This window comes from Marmota monax, unplaced genomic scaffold, assembly GCF_021218885.2.
Source record: "Marmota monax isolate L192 unplaced genomic scaffold, Marmota_monax_Labrador192_F-V1.1 WCK01_AAM20220418_F8-fsc00075, whole genome shotgun sequence".
NCBI classification, from domain to species: Eukaryota; Metazoa; Chordata; class Mammalia; order Rodentia; family Sciuridae; genus Marmota; species Marmota monax.
Genome location: NW_026694772.1, coordinates 9,111,702 through 9,127,396, shown reverse-complemented (window position 1 = coordinate 9,127,396; position 15,695 = coordinate 9,111,702). Strand labels below are relative to the sequence as shown.

Genomic DNA, 15,695 nt, shown 5'->3' with positions numbered 1-15,695 from the left:
TGAGGGGAGCTTAAACACTTAATCAGCTTATTCTAGTAGAAGGCACTCAGGTAAGCCTATGATCCTATCCCATTGTCCCCCCTCCCCCCCAAAGAAAGTTAATTTTCTTCAAATGTGTTTGAGAAAAAAGAATCATATATAAACTATTATTTTTACTCTTGCCCGTGTTTACTTTTAGTGCTTTCATTCATTCAAAAACATTTATTGATGAAATGAACTCCACAATGAACTATGGACCTCACTAGGTGTTAGAGAAAAGTAGTAAAGTCCCTGGCTTTTTAAGAGTTCATAATCTTGGGAAGACAGAAACAGGCAGTTACGGTTGAGTGTAAAAAGGTATATAAATAGGGCTGGGGTTGTGGCTCAGTGGCAGGAGCACTTGCTTAGCATGTGTGAGGCACTAGGTTCGATCCTCAGTATTGCATATAAAATAAAGTAACGGTCCATTGACAACTAAAAAAGTAATTTTAAAAAAGGTATTTAAACAGATGTACGAGTATTTTGGAAGAGCTAATGGAGGAAAGGTGGAACATTTTTGGTACACTGGAGTGAGAGAAATGCTACAAAATTTTTTAAACTACAGTTCTTTGGAAGTTCAGTTGAAGATGTGGCTAAATTTATTTCATCTCTATTCTTATCAATATCTCTCCTTCCTATATTACTTTGAAGTAAATTTCACATCATTTCTTTCATAAATATTTCAGTATTTATTTCTCAAAGACAAGGACTTTTTGAAAAAACCATACCATTATCACAACTTTAAAAAATAAATAATTTGGGATGAACTCAATTTGAAGGATGAATAAAATGTTCAGTAGGTGGCTGAGGAAAGAGGAAAGGCAGGGAGATGTGAAAATGTTCAGAGACTTATTCTTTGGGGTGCAAATAATGCCTGTGGTGAGAAATAAAATTGGCAAAATGGGCAAGGCCCAAAACATAAAAGCCCTTGAATATATTCCGTGTGAAGACTTATTAAACGGTTTTAAGCAGGTTACTAATAACATGTTTAGATTTATAGTTTAAGAAAGTAATGGCAATGTTGAAATGAGAAACACAAGCACATTTGGGGACTTGGGGTTGTAGCTCAGTGGTAGAGCGCTTGCCTTGCACCTATGAGGCACTGGGTTCAATCTCAGCACTACATAAAAATAAAGTAAAATGAAGGTATTTTAAAAAAAGAGTACATTTGGGGAGGTTATTTAGTCCAGTTAAGGAACAGATGATAATAGTGTGAAATAAGGTTTATCAATAGAGTTTGGCAGAACCTGCCGCAGTCTGGCTGGGCACAATCAGGAGCCACTTGTCAAAAGAAACTAACTTTATTTTTAGAACCACACACGACAAACAAAATAGCCTCTCAGGAAAAACCCTCAGAGCCTCAACTGCCACCACCGGCTTTCCCCAAGCCTCTCTCTCCCCCACCAGCTTCTCTCCACCTCCCACAATCCTCCTGCTCTTGAGGCCGATTGGCTGGGTCACGTGGGCGGAGCCAAAAAAGTCCCCCAATGAGCAGCTCCGTGGTCTGAAAGGGCAGGGAAACAGCCCAATGAGCATCACCGCAGAGGAGCCAATCAGCTAGATGTTGCTGGGGCCGAGGAGCCAATCAGCTAGATGTTGCTGGGGCCGCTGTGAGCCAATCATCAGCCAGCAGCTGGAAGTTTGCTGGGGCCCCTTTGGCTGTGGCTCTCAACATCTCCCCCTCTCTGTTTAAACAACAAGCATGTGGCTTAGGGACCGTGCCTGTTAGGCAGTCCAATTCAACATATGGTCCTTACCCGTCATCGGATGAACTGACCTCTAGGCGTCAGCCTCCTGTCTTAGGTTGGTACCACTGCAATTGGATCATACCCGTCACTGACTACCGGTCAAGCATACAGCCATACTTGTGGATAGGCCTTTGCACCTGTGGGGGGGTGAGGTTCTTTGCCTCACCTCTGTTGGCCCCCAAATTTTAGACCATCACTAGTAGAGGAGGATGCAAAATGCCATGACATTAAGCCAATTGAGGGCTCCTTTGAAAAATTGTACCACCGGTGACACCATCAGCAAAAATACTCCAGCACTACCACAATTCGCTGTACCAACAGATAGTTCACAATGCATACAGGTGAGCTCACAATGTGTCCAGGCAAGTTCTGCAAGCAGTTCAGTGATGGCTATTGTAGAAGCTGTAGATTGGTTTTATCTTTGACTTCACCAGCACTGGGATGAAGATAGGAATTCTGGCAATAATGGCTAAAGAAAAAATTATGTAACATTCCAGAAGGCACTAAAAGAAAACAATTTTCTTAACAATTTACATTGTCTTCACCGGCACTGGGATGAAGATAGGAATTCTGGCAATAATGGCTAAAGAAAAAATTATGTAACACTACAGAAGGCACTAAAAGAAAACAATTTTCTTAACAATTTACATTATCTTTAAGAGAATTATTAAATATAATGAAAAGGAAAGGTAAAAGTAAACAAACAGATCTGTTAACCTTCTTTTTTGTTTACATATTAAAACAATCCTCAACAGTTGTTTACCCAATTTAAATTAAACCATATAAATCACGTGAAAAAAAAATATTTGGATCCATTTTATCATGAGCGCTCATCATATATGATATATGGACATACGTACATTCAAACATATAACACAAAACACAAGTGTGCACACATAATATAATACATACAACACATAACATTATAGTAAAGGCCTTATAACTTTTTACAGGTGAAATCTCCATTGCAATGTTTAAAAACTCTATAGTCAAAAAATAGAACTGATCAGCAAAACATTAACCTAGGTCTGTATGAGCTCAAAAAACAAAATAGAACTTCATGATATGGCAAAGGGCAATAATAAAATAGATATTGAAAAAAGCATCCTGGTTCTGTTGCAGATGTAAGAATAGCCAAACTGGAGTTTTGGATATCAGTTGTTATGGATTTGAGCCAAATCATCTTCTTTTTGGTCTGTAGAAATCGCTTTAGTTAATCTTTCTGGAATCCAAATCGGCTGCTGTTCTCCCTGTGGAAACACATAAACAGACCCCCGACTCCAGACAATCACTGGGTCAGGACCTTGGTTAATCTCTCTGGAATCCAAATCGGCTGCTGTTCTCCCTGTGGAAACACACAAACAGACCCCCGACTCCAGACAATTACTGGGTCAGGACCTTTCCATTGTCCTGTTAGAATATCCTTCCAAAGTACCTTGGGCTTATGTACATTTTTTGGACACATATGCCTTTCCGCAGCACTAAGTCCTGATGAATCCAAATTTAAAAAGTTTAGAGTAAAAAGGGTTATTTTAAGTTTATCTTTGGGGAATATATACCCCTTCCCAATTCCTTCTTTTTGCTTTAATAAGTACATTTTAATAGTTTGATGAGCTCTTTCAACTATGCCTTGTCCCTGTGGATTGTATGGGATTCCTGTTATATGAGTAATGCCAAATGTTGAGCAAAATTGTTTAAAAGAGGTAGAAGTATAACCAGGGGCATTATCTGTTTTTAACTGTTTTGGAACACCCACAGTGGCAAAATTTTGTAAGCAATGAGCTATAACATCTTGACATATTTAGGAAGTAGAATTTGGATTGGATTGAGGAAGAGGGAATATTTGAAGCTCACTCCCTGGTTTCTGGCTTTGTGCAGCTGAGCAGATGGCAAAACTATTACTAGAAAAGAAGCACATTTGGACATGCTAAAGATCTCCTCTGCAGGGTTACCGAGTACACTCGTCCACTATACAACTACAGTGTAAATGGATGCCTGCACATGGAGTATGTGGTGGTCCTGGCCATCCACTTTAGGTGTTTTGGTCCAGTTGGTCTGAGATTAGCTTCTGATTATGACTTTGGTCAGAGTAGTAATGTGTATTTTAGGGAATGAATTATGTAACTAAACATCTACATTTAATGCATTCACTCTGAAAATCAACAAATCTAAAAGTTTATTGATTCTTGGGGCCATTAGCACAGCAGAAATAGTAAAATATTTATTCATTTTTTTTCTGTGGTTTAATTATTGGATGTGTGTGGTAAAGCAACAAATAAAATTTTGGAATTTAAAAATGGGAATATTTCTGAAATGTGAGGAAAACCATAAACTAAGGATATTTTAGAGAGGTTGTGTTGAACATCTATTTATATTATTAAACTTCTTAGTTAACAAATAAAAGTTGTATTCATTTGTGATGTAGAACAGGATGTTTTGAAATATGTTTACATTGTTGAATAGCTATATTGAGCTAATTAACATGCATTACTCCACATACTTTTTTTTTAATGTGGTGGGAACACTTAAAATCTACTTTCTTAGTGGTTTTCAAGTATAAGTACATTATTATTACTATTGTCACCTTGAACATCTCTTTTAAGTTTGCTCTGATAAACTGAAGATGTTTGTTACAACATGGAAAAATATTGTGTGAGCATTTTGAAATTTGTTTAGAAGTCAATACCAAAATTAATGAATTAGTTTTCAGTACAATGCTTAGTCTGGGTTTTGGTTAGATTCATATCAAGAATAAAGCAGGTAAGGAAAAAAATGTTTTAGGTTTTTCCTCCCCTCCACCAAGAAGATTGGAGAAAGGTCTATGTTTTGAAAGCACTAGAAGCAATTGGAGCTCCAGACTGGCCTTGTGGTTAATATTTACTGTTTATCTGCTGAGACCTAGACAGAATCGGCCATCACCTTGTCCTTTGAAAGATAAATGATTATGAGCAAGAGAGGGCAGGGAAGAGGGAGAGTGGGGTTTGGAGCAGCAAAGAAGGGGCAAAGTGTTACGGAGAAACACAGATGGTTTGTGGTAACAGGTGGGGAAACATTTGAGGGTTTAGTTTTTGGTAGGAGGGTATTCAGTGAATCTTCTGATTATTTCACTTGTTCTCAGTGAAGAAGAGAAGTCAGCAACAGCGGGGATGGGGAGGTAGCATTAGAGATTTGGGGGTGGAGGAGAATCTGGAAAAGAGGAAAAGGGAAAAGTAGCAACAAAGGTCCAGATTTCTTTGTTTCCAACTGGATTTAGCTACATGGTCCAGAGGCAAAGAGGCAAGTTATCAAGAGTGTTTGCTAGGGAATGAGATAGACTGCAGAGTTAAAGTTGTTTTGTTTTTGAGTTCAAGTAAATTCTAATTTAATATTTTCATTTAAAGATAGTATGTATATATAACAAATTAGAGTAAAAAATAAAATTTAAAAAATAGTATGTATAGGGGCTGGGGTTATGGCTCAGCGGTTACGTGCTTGCCTTGCATGCATGAGACACTGGGTTCAGTCCTCAGCACCAAATAGATAGATAGATAAGTTAAATAGTACGTATAATATCCAATCTTCATAAAAAGTCTCTGTTCTAACATTCTTTTATATGTAAATTTGTGAAAAGAAATGTCTAATGATCTAAAAGTTCTATTGATAGTTCCTGGGGGAGAGATGGTAGAATTTTGAGCACATTTTAATTACCTTTAATACTTCTTAAATACTTTTTTTTGTTTATCACAATAAGTTCTGTTTCCTTGATTCTGAATATTATAGATGTTTCCATATCTGTTTTAGGGAGTATTCTTACATGAAATTTAAGTGTTTTCAAGAGTCAAGACTTAGAAATGCTAATAGTGAGTCTGTTGTAGCCTTCCAAATACGCCACGCATTTATTGATACCAAGAGTTGTTAATTGTCTTGATGATATTTATGCCTTATGTAATGCAAGAGATAAACCTGTTAAAAGTATGATTGTAATATTTGAGGACTTATATCTCTTTATTTCTTAGATTGTGTAGTCTACTTCTTAAATACTTTTGTTAAATAATAAGCTGCATCATTACTACAACAGGCAATCTTTTTTAAAAAAGCAAAGTTGGACTGGGTGCGGTGCTGCACACCTGTAATCCTGGCAGCTTGGGAGGCTGACGCAGGAGGATCACAAGTTCAAAGCCAGCCTCAGCAATTTAGTGAAGCCCTAAGCAACTTAGGGTATCTAAGAGACACTGTCTCAAAAAAAAAAAAAAAAAAAAAAAAAAAAGATCTGGGAATGTGGCTCAGTGGTTAAGTGCCCAGGGTCCAATCCCTGGTACCAAAAAATAAAAATAAAATAAAAGCAAGGTTGAGGAAGCATAAAGGAATGGAAATAATATCTTGCTTAAGTTGAAGGCACATGGGCTGCTTCCAGGGGAGACAGGACTGAAGGGAGAAGCAGTGTGGTCAGAGGTGGATTGCTACAATAAGTAGTGTGTCTTTTATTTGGTAGGAAATGGGTTCCCTTCTGTGTTAGAGATTAAGGTGACTGGATCTTTGATTTAGGAAGACTGACTGGGGGGCAGTGTCCAGGGGCATTTGGTGGGAAACCTAGGGAACTGGAGATCAACTAAAAGGCAGTTCATTTGTTCTTGGAGAAAGTAAATAAACTTTTTACAACCTGATCTTGAGAGATGAGGCAATTTTGAGTAACTGGAGAGACAACCAAGAACTTTCATGGAAAGACTGAGAATGGTAAAGCTGTCTCTTTATGATGTTAATTTAGACAAAATGCAATTCCAGTGCAAATCAAATATGTATTCTCCCCCCCTCGCTCTACATATACTATAACATTGTGTGTATGTATGTGTATAATCTTGGCAAAATTATAATGAAATTAATCTAGAAGCTTAGAGAGTTGACAATAACAAAATATTTCTTACTTCATAAGGTTGTTAAGAGTAAATGGTACACTTCTTTAAGGCCTTAGCATCACACTAGGCCTGGGGTATGCAGTCAGTAAATGTTTGTCATCATACATCACAACTGCCATCATTTTTTATTATATAAATTCTCTATGATATGCTGTTTTTCATGTAAGAACCATCTCAGTTCTGCCAATTATTTTTTCTAAAATTATATCAACATTCCTTTAATAATTTATTTGAAGTATATCTCCCCTGTCCTCCATGCCCTCCCCCATTAAGTTTTCTTTACCAGAAACTACTGGGTTTGCTGAAATCTTAATGAACTATATTTTTAGATACCACAGTATCTATTAGCATTGCAAAGAATCATCCTAATTTTCAGTCTTCAGGGGGTTTTATTGAAGCTTCCTTGAAGCAATATAATAGGAATCTATATCTTGTTATTACTAATAACATTATTGTTAAGTCAAAGTTTTACTTCAGTTTTTAAGTTTAAAATGCTGGATGTAAGGCTGCCAGTTTAACTTTTTAAAAGAATAGAGATGAGAAACTTACCAATATAATGATGGAATTTCTGGTTGATGGGGTTATTGGTTATTTGGTTTTTCAGTACTAAATTTTAAACAATGAACATACTTTTTTTTTTAAAAAATCAGAAGTAAAAAATGAACGTTTGAGTTCTAAAGACAGGCATGTCCTCCTCCTTTGCCTCACCCCTCAGTAGCTCACTGACTTTGGGCAAGTACATACCGTCGTAGAGTCTTTATTTCTTTATCCGGAAAAGTTGAGAATCAAATGAAATAAAAAACTATATAGAAGCGCTAAGGAAATTGCAAAATACCATGTAAATGGTAGTTATTATTAGAAGTAGTCTTAATTTCCAGAAATTATGCTCTTCTATTTTGGAGAGGCCTTATTCTAAAGCTGTAGCCCTTCATTACTACATTAGAAGAAGGCACTTATGCAGAAATCATATGTATGATGACTCACTTTTATCGAAGCCTTCTTTGTCTGTTTTTTAGAAATTCATTTTTAATGGTAGCTTTAAAATCACAGTGAAAATCTGAGTACTTAACAGGACCATCAAAGTGTTTTTTTAAATCACTTTTAATATTTCATATTCAGAATAATTTCATAGGTTGAAATTAGTGGGGCAAGTTCTCAAGGTGAAAATCTGAAGGTGAATTCTACTTTTAGAAAAATAATACAATAGTTTCACTATCAGGTAAGTTGGTATATTTGAAATGTGTTTTCCTATACATTTATGAGAGCAAACAGAAAGGTCTTTTACTCCAAATTATAGGTAAATGCATGACATTTTGTAAGTTTTAAAATGATTAGAGTTTCCAGTCATCGAAGGTTTTATGCCATTACTGACAAACTAACCCCGTATGCAAAAATGGCAAGCCTGGTCTTGTTCTTTATAAACATAAGGATGTTTGATTTCCTAGTACCTGTTAGAATCAGTTTGATAAACCTTGCCAAGGTTTAGGCCAGATTCATCAATGTCAGACTGTTCACAGATGAATTATCTGAAGATGTTACTGATTTATTTTGAACTTTTATACCTAGTTTGGTGAGCTTCCTTTTAATGCTATGTTCAGTTTGAAATTCCAAAATAACCTTGGCTTAATTATAATTAGCTGGGTATGTCATAAAAATGTTTAGCTTTTTTTTTTTTGGGGGGGGGGTACCAAATTTCTTTATTTGAAGGAATGGTACAAATTAAAGAACATAAGTGGATGTTTTGGTACAACTTATAGAAAAGGTAAAGGGAACCCCAACATGCATGCACTGCCTTGGTGACCAGGGAAGTCACTTGCACGGCTATGGGAAAGTCAGGCTGAGGTTTAGCTCTCGTTATCACTGTCTCCCAGAGTGTGCTTGTCAAAGAGATACTCTGCCATGCCCGATTCTGAGGCTCCTATCTTGCGCAAGTTGGTTACATGGTCACCCAATTCTTTGATGGATTTCACCTGCTCATTCAGGTAATGAGTCTCAATGAAGTCACACAAGTGGGGGCATTTTTGTCAGTGGCCAGTTTGTGCAGTTCCAGAAGTGACTGGTTCACACTTTTCTGCAAGTGCAAAGCACGTTCCATTGCATTGAGCCCACTCTCCCAGTCATCACGGTCTGGTTTCTTGATATACTGAAGGAAGATTCGGCCACCTCCTTGGTTCTGCAGCTTCATCAGTTTCTCAGCATGTTCCCTCTCATGAGATTGGTGAAGAAAATATTTGGCGAAGTTCTTCAAATCCACATCATCACGGTCAAAGTAGTAAGACATGGACAGGTAGACATAGGAGGCCTAGAGCTCCAGGTTGATCTGGCGGTTGATGGCGGCCTCCAAGTCCTGGTGGTAGTTCTGGCGCACCTGCGAGGGGGATGTGCTAGCCATGGCGGGCGGCTGAGGAGAGGCGCAGCGCTGGAGCTGCGGCAGAGACCTGGGGCGGTCCGAGGGCGCTGTGAAGAGGGGGCGAAGGGCTGCTGGCTCTGAGCGGCGGCCGGGGTGGGGGTCGAGGGCCGGGTTCCGTCCAAGCACTGTTGAAGCAGGAAACCGCGGCGACTCTCTGCGAAGAACGTCTCAAATGTTTAGCTTTGAAAAATTGTAAGTAGACACTGGGTCAGAAATAAGAAAATAATGCCCACTCCCCCTGTACCCCAGACATTTTTATAAAGCAAGTCATAATACTTTAAGTTATATTCAGAGTTCAGAGAATCTTGGTTTTTATTTATTTATTTTTTGTTTTGTTTTGTTTTTAACGGCAAATAGTTTAACCAGGTAGTCTCCTTGAACCTTTTCATTCAGGTTCAGTGGATCAGGTGTCCTGGATCAGCTCATTTTCTCTAGCTCCTCAGCCTCTTAACCCAGGCTGCCGCTCGCTCTCTTACCATTTATCTAAGTCCTTGGCTCCCATTGCCTATCTGTGATTGAAGCCACCAGCCATGGGCTTCTCCAACTTGGCACATTACAGCCTTCCCCCTTTTCTGAATACAATGGAGCTACATTCTCATCCACATATATGTCCTCAGGTTTCAGAAGGATAAGGTGTTTCTCCTATTTAAGAAATATGTGTTCATTTTTGCTGTTTCATATATCCCTTTTCCTTTGAGATCTGGATTCAGAAATTTCTCCATGTTCTCTGGCTTCAGCACTTTCTATTCTGTTTTCTTTCCCAGATTGAACAGGCTTGAATATTTTTTTCTAAGTTGAATTGAAGAGTTCTTTACCCTGCCATGTATTCTAGTTGTTGCCCATTGCTTTCCTTTTATAAACAAGGCTTGAAAAAAATTGATACCTTCATTTACTCTCACTCGTTTTTTTTTTTTTTTTTTTCTTGGCACTGGAGTTGGAACTCAGGGGTGCTTTACCACTGAGTTATGCCCCCAACCCTTCTTATATTTTCACTTTGAAACAGAGTCTTGGTAAGTTGCTGAATGGCTCACTAAATTGCTGAGGCTAGCCTCAAACTTGTGATCCTCCGGCCTCAGCCTCCTGAGTTGTTAGAATTATAGGCGTGCACCACTGTGCCAGATTTTCCCTTGACTCTCTTCAGCCTACTGCAGTGACCCCATTGTGGCCTTCACTGCACTGCTGTTGAGAGCCACAGCCAAAGGGGCCCCAGCAAACTTCCAGCTGCCAGCAAACTTCCAGCTGCTGGCTGATGATTGGCTCACAGCGGCCCCAGCAACATCTAGCTGATTGGCTCCTCGGCCCCAGCAACATCTAGCTGATTGGCTCCTCTGCGGTGATGCTCATTGGGCTGTTTCCCTGCCCTTTCAGACCACGGAGCTGCTCATTGGGGGACTTTTTTGGCTCCGCCCACGTGACCCAGCCAATCGGCCTCAAGAGCAGGAGGATTATGGGAGGTGGAGAGAAGCTTGTGGGGGAGAGAGAGGCTTGTGGAAAGCCGGTGGTGGCAGTTGAGGCTCTGAGGGTTTTTCCTGAGAGGCTGTTTTGTTTGGCGTGTGTGGTTCTAAAAATAAAGTTAGTTTCTTTTGACAAGTGGCTCCTGATTGTGCCCAGCCAGACTGCGGCATTTGGTGGCTCGCACGGGGAGCGACTGAGGGTAAGTGAAACTGCTCGCCCCTGAGGGCAGGGCGAGAGGATGGGTAGCCATTTTAAGATACCTCTTTTATTTTGCTTCACTTTTGTTTTAAGTTGCCTGTCCCTGGAGATGAGTGAGATGGAAGAAAAACCGCTCACATCTGAGGAAAAACTATTTACGTCTGAGGAACAGATAGGGAGAAAGGACGGATGCACATGTCAGGAGGATAGAAAGGCTATAATGACTTTTTGTTCCCTTTTTATTTCATTCTGTCTCGGTTTTGTTTGGCGTCATCTTGTTGGGTTGTATTATAGTAGAAATACGGGATCAGAAATTAGTAAAAAACAAACTGAAAGAGTGTTAAGTAAATTGTTAGAGGAAGGAGGCATCTCAGTAAAATCAAGAACAATCAGGGCATACGTTGATACAATACAAAAATGTAGCCCATGGCTTTTTAAGGAGGAGTTGTTAAATATATCACAATGGAACCATCATGGTGAAGATTTAAAAAGAATAGAAAAGAAAAGCCCAGGGACTCTGCCAGTTGGCACATTGCCATTGTGGACGTTCATATCTTGTTTGCTTAGTCCAAAGCCTTCAGTTCAGACAATGATAGAGGAAGGAAAAGACATAATGATTCAAGTAAAAGAGAAGGTCTCTCAAGTTAGACAGAGGAAAAGATTCAAGTAAAAGAGAAGGCCTCTCAAGCTAGTCAGACAGAGGGAAAGTTACAACAGGAGACTGCTACTAACACCTTTCTATCACCAGAGGGTGTAAGTGTCCAACCAACAGCACCACCTCTACAGGAGACTGCTACTAACACCTTTCTATCACCAGAGGGCGTAAGTGTCCAACCAACAGCGCCACCTCCATATGCTGGGAGGCCCCCAACCCCCGCAGTTGATAGTTGGGATCCTGAGACAAGATCTCAAATATTAACATGCCCTGTATTTGAGGCAGGAGGGCAGCGATTTTACCAAGTTTTAAATTTCAAAACAGTGAAGCAGCTAAAAGAGGCTGTAACAACCTATGGTCCTCAAGCACCCTTCACTGTAAGCATGGTCGAATCCATTAACAACTTGAACATGACGCCAGCAGATTGGGCTAATATGTGTAAAGCTGTGCTAAATGGAGGACAATACCTGTTATGGAAGGTTGCCAATGAGGAATTTTGCAAGGAGACGGCTAGGCGAAATGCAGCAGCTGGTTATCCTCAGAGAAATCTAGATATGTTGTTAGGAAAGGGACCTTATGAGGATCAGCAGCAACAAATTGCATATGATCCTGGCGTATACGCACAAATTGCTGCAGATGCAATTAAGGCATGGAAGACTTTACAAGGACATGGAGGTTTACAAGGTCAATTATCTAAGGTAATACAAGGAGCTAATGAACCTTATGCTGAATTTGTAGATAGGCTTATTCAAACAGCTACCAGAGTTTTTGGGAATACAGAACAAGCAATGCCATTACTAAAACACCTGGCTTATGAGCAAGCGAATCATTGGTGCAGAGATATCATTAGACCATGGAAACATGAAGATTTAAACACATATATTAAATTATGTAGAGACATTAATGAACAAGAGCAAGTCGTGGCAGCTGCAGTAAAACAGGCTTTAGATGCCAGAGACATTAATGAACAAGGGCAAATTGTGGCAGCTGCAGTAAAACAGGCTTTAGATGCCAGGCCAAGAACATGTCACAATTGTGAACAAACAGGACATTTTAAAAGGAATTGCCCCATTGGAGGAGGGTTTAACAAAACTAGGTATCAAAGGAGTAGAATACCAGGTATTTGCCCACGATGCCGTAGAGGGAGACATTGGGCTAATGAATGCCGTTCTCAAACCACCATAGAGGGTACTCCATTATCAAAAAACGAACAAGGACCAGGTGTTTATCCATGATATCGTGGAGAAAGGCATCGGGCTCCATTGCCAAAAAATGGACAGGGGGGCCCAATGCTCCGGGGCCCAAAACCACAAATATACGGAGCACTGGAGGAACCCAGCAACCCCATCAGGGTGGTGCCCAGGACACATTGTCCATCAGATCCCTCATCAGACAAACCAGAGGGAGCGCAGGGTTGGACATCTGCGCCTCCGCCAGAGCAGTACTAACTCCAGAGATGGGAGTTCAAATCATTCCCACAGGGGTGAAAGGACCTCTTCCCAAAGGAACAGTAGGCTTATTATTGGGACGCAGCTCTTCTATTCTAAAAGGACTTATGATAAGTCCTGGGGTAATTGATCCCGATTATGAAGGTGAAATAAAAATTATAGCCAGTTCTCCAAAGGGTATATCAGTAATTTCACCAGGAGATAGAATAGCACAGTTACTAATAATACCCAGCCTACATGATAAATTTTCCAGTCGTACTGTAGAAAGAGGTTCCAAGGGATTAGGCTCCACAGGTGTAGATTGGGCTATGCTTTCTTTAAATTTAGATTCTCGCCCCATGCTAAAACTAAATATTCAAGGACATGAATTTAATGGGCTACTGGATACAGGTGCAGACCTTAGCATCATCTCTCGTCAAGAATGGCCAAAACATTGGCCATTACAACAAGCCACTCAAACGCTTCGAGGCCTAGGAGTGCAACTAATCCCCATAGAAGTGCAATGGTATTAGATTGGAAGGATCCTGAAGGATGTGAAGGAACTATACAGCCATATGTATTGGATCATCTTCCTATAAATTTATGGGGACGAGATGTCCTAGATCAATTAGGTTTGACATTAACAAATAACATCAACCAAAATGCACCCACTATTATGACTAGACAAGGTTTTAGGAAAGGAAAAAGATTAGAAAAACAAGAACCAATACAAATAGATCAAGGAACAGACAGACATGGGTTGGATTTTCAGAAAGGGCCACTGAGATAATAAAAATTACTTGGAAATCAGAAAGACCAGTATGGGTTCCTCAGTGGCCCCTGACTAAAGAAAAGATACAAGCAGCCCATGACCTGGTCAAACAACAATTAGCAGAAGGACATATACAACCTTCTGTATCTCCCCATAATACTCCCATTTTTGTCATCAAAAAGAAATCTGGTAAATGGAGATTATTGCAAGATTTAAGAGCCATTAATAATGAGATGGTTATTATGGGACCTGCTCAATCAGGGATTCCTCAGTTGTCTGCTTTGCCAAAAACCTGGTATGTTTTAGTTATAGATATTAAAGATTTTTTTTTTCAATTCCAATTCATCCTGAGGATAGTCCACGTTTTGCATTTACTATCCCTGCACTGAATCATGAAGGTCCTGATCAGAGATATGAATGGAAAGTACTCCCTCAAGGGATGGCTAACAGCCCAACTATGTGTCAAATTTATGTTAACAAAGTAATCCAGCCACTTAGAAATCAAAATCCTGAACTACAAATATTTCACTATACGGATGATGTATTATTAGCACACAAAGATAAAAACACATTGCTAGAATGTTATGCCACACTTACAAACTTATTAAAAAATTATAATCTAGAGATAGCAATAGATAAAGTACAATTAAATTTTCCAATTAATTATTTAGGAGTTCTATTATCCTCAACCATGGTCTGTCCACCAAAAATTCAAATACGAGTAGATCAACTCAAATCACTTAATGACTTTCAAAAGTTATTAGGAGACATAAATTGGATAAGGCCTTATTTAGGTATACCAACAGGAGAGTTGGGACCTTTATTTGATATCCTAAAAGGTCCATCAGATCCAAATTCACCCCGAATGTTAACGCCTGAAGCAAGAAAGGCATTAAAAATCATTGAAACATATATGGAAAATATGCATTTGGATAGAATTGATATAAGTTTGCCTTTATTATTTATTGTACTACCAACAAAAAATATTCCTACAGGAGTATTTTGGCAAGAAGGTCCATTATTATGGATACATTTATCTTATTCTCCTAACACTATTCTTACTAGGTATCCTGAGGCTGTAGGACAATTAATACTCAAAGGAATAAAAGCAGCAAAGGGAGTGTTTGGAATTTCTCCCAATAAAATTATTACTCCATATACTATGAATCAAATTGATGAGTTAGCTAATGAGTTAAATACTTGGGCAATAATCATGTGCAAATCTAATGTTTCATTTGATAACCACTTACCATCTAATCCTTTATTGTCTTTTTGGTCATTGCATCCTGTAATTTTTCCAAAAATGACAAGAAAAACACCTATCATGAATGCTCCAAATATATTCACTGATGGGTCAAATAATGGTACAGCAGCAGTAGTTACCCCTGATCAAACTTTTACATTTTTAGTACCCAAACAATCAGCTCAAAAGGTAGAGCTTAATGCAGTTTTACAAGCTTTTGTGATGTTTAAAGATTCTGTATTTAATTTATTTTCTGATAGTCAGTATGTAGTTAATGCTATAGTATCTCTTGAAGATGCTGGTAGGATTTCCCCTTCTTCTACTGTTTTCTCTTTGCTTTCCACTATACAAAGTCTAATCTGGGACAGAAAAGATCCATTCTTTATAGGACATATCAGGGCACATACAGGATTGCCTGGAGCCCTTAGTTTGGGCAATGATTTAGCAGATAAAACTACACATGACATACATATTTTCTCTACACTAGAAGAAGCTATAAATTTTCATAAAAGGTTCCATGTCAATGCTAATACTTTACAAAAGCGTTTTAAAATAACTAAGGAACAAGCTAGACAAATAATAAAACAATGTCAAAATTGTGTGACCTTTTTACCACAAGTTAATCTTGGAGTCAATCCTAGAGGATTGATACCTAACCATATTAGGCAGATGGACGTCACACACTTGCCAGAATTTGGAAAATTAAAATATTTGCATGTTACAGTTGATACTTCTTCTGGATTTTTGATGGGCTCCCTTCTTGCCGGAGAAAAAACTAAAGATGTTATAGCTCATTGCTTACAAAATTTTGCCACTGTGGGTGTTCCAGAACAGTTAAAAACAGATAATGCCCCTGGTTATACTTCTACCTCTTTTA

At 38.9% G+C, this 15,695-nt stretch overlaps 1 protein-coding gene and 1 pseudogene across 8 annotated transcripts in view; one reads left to right on the top strand and one right to left on the bottom strand.

Moving 5' to 3' along the window:
• Nucleotides 1-15,695, top strand: part of Zfx (zinc finger protein X-linked) — a 64,998-nt gene that overhangs the window by 33,716 nt on the left and 15,587 nt on the right. The window lies entirely within an intron of this gene.
• Nucleotides 8,341-9,225, bottom strand: LOC124079621 (ferritin heavy chain-like; annotated as a pseudogene).